The sequence below is a fragment of the Schistocerca gregaria genome, chromosome 10 (genome assembly GCF_023897955.1).
Source record: "Schistocerca gregaria isolate iqSchGreg1 chromosome 10, iqSchGreg1.2, whole genome shotgun sequence".
Lineage (NCBI taxonomy): Eukaryota > Metazoa > Arthropoda > Insecta > Orthoptera > Acrididae > Schistocerca > Schistocerca gregaria.
In genome coordinates, this window is record NC_064929.1 from 105,700,506 (window position 1) to 105,701,871 (window position 1,366).

At 48.6% G+C, this 1,366-nt stretch overlaps 1 non-coding gene across 1 annotated transcript; it reads left to right on the top strand.

Annotated features, from left to right (window-relative positions):
* Positions 1–924: 924 nt before the first annotated feature.
* Positions 925–997, top strand: Trnaa-ggc (transfer RNA alanine (anticodon GGC)). The gene has a single exon. It is a non-coding gene; the product is annotated as a tRNA-Ala (tRNA).
* Positions 998–1,366: the final 369 nt, after the last annotated feature.

The window sequence follows — 1,366 nt, forward strand, 5'->3', positions numbered from 1 at the left end:
AGCGAGTGATTAGCATCCACAATTGACAAGCGTGCTGTTATTAGTGCGCAGGAAGCACCCTCCTCCCACGCCTACACTTAATTTAGAAACAGTACAAGTGTTCCCGTAAGATTCTCAAGCCTATGTCGGAAAGATCTGCCTTGCGCCGAGTTCACGTAAATCCTACTGCACATTCCTATTCTTTGCGTGCAGTCAGCAGCTACTGGTGTTGCTAGTTGTGACTGCTGATAACAGATGCCGTAGCAATCAATTCATGGAGTGAGTTGTATGTTTTGCGATAGTCTGTCTCTGACAAGCAAGCACAGGTGACATAGGTGCGAACACAGGAAGCTTGCAGACCCTCGCTGCCTGCAGACACCGAGCAGCCACACTAGGAGGGCGGCGTAAGCCGTAGGCGAATTGTGCTCATTCGCTTTGGCACGACGTCGAACTATAAATAATGCTGTCACTAGCGTGAGCGTCGTGGAAAGTCGGAAAAGTCGGCTGCGAGGGTGAGTGCCAAGTTTGGGGAGCGTTTCGTAGTATGTGCAGTGCAATGGAGACGCGGAAACTTGTTGTGGCCCAGTGTTTTGCAGTTGGACGACAAGATTGGTACACAGTAGTAAAGAGCGAGGCACTGAGTTGGCATAAATAATGTAGTGCACAATGGGGCTCGAGATGTGTTTGTTACCTCAGGTGCTGTATAATTGTCTACAATGAGTGAAAACGGAGCAATATGTGACGGCTCTTTCAATTTAAGTCGTTAAAAACAGACGGAATTTGCATTTGTAATACCAGAGCATCGAAACTACTTGGAACTTTTGTGTATATGAACGGGTCCGCGCCTTTGTACTCCGCTCCCTTCACCGCTACAAACCAACCAACCATCGTGTCCGTGCGCATCTGAGTCGCAATGAATGGGGAATAGTGCAGTTTGCTCGTGCATGGGGCGTAGCTCAGTTGGTAGAGCGTTCGCTTGGCATGTGAAAGGTCCAGGGTTCAAGCCGCGGCGCCTCAATTTTTTGTGGTCAGTGCATGGTAAGTGATGGTCGCGGCGAACCTAAAGGCACGCAAGATGTTGCAAAGCCAGCGTCACAGACTGATATGATGTATACTGACGTAAGGAGAGCAAGATGTAAGTGTGGGGACCGGCTGTTATCGAGGTGTCATCGAGTGCAGATCTGTCTTAGGTATCGCGGCTTAACCTCATTGAAGTCTAGAGGGTGGACAACACGTTGGTCTTACTCAGAGCGGTGTCCGAATTCTATTTTCGACGTTATACGTGCCACTTTCATTTTGGCCAACTACGATTCGATACAGAATGCACGAAACCTGAAAGACACCCTAACGGATACATAGAGAGTAGTGTTTGTCTGCTGAATAATGG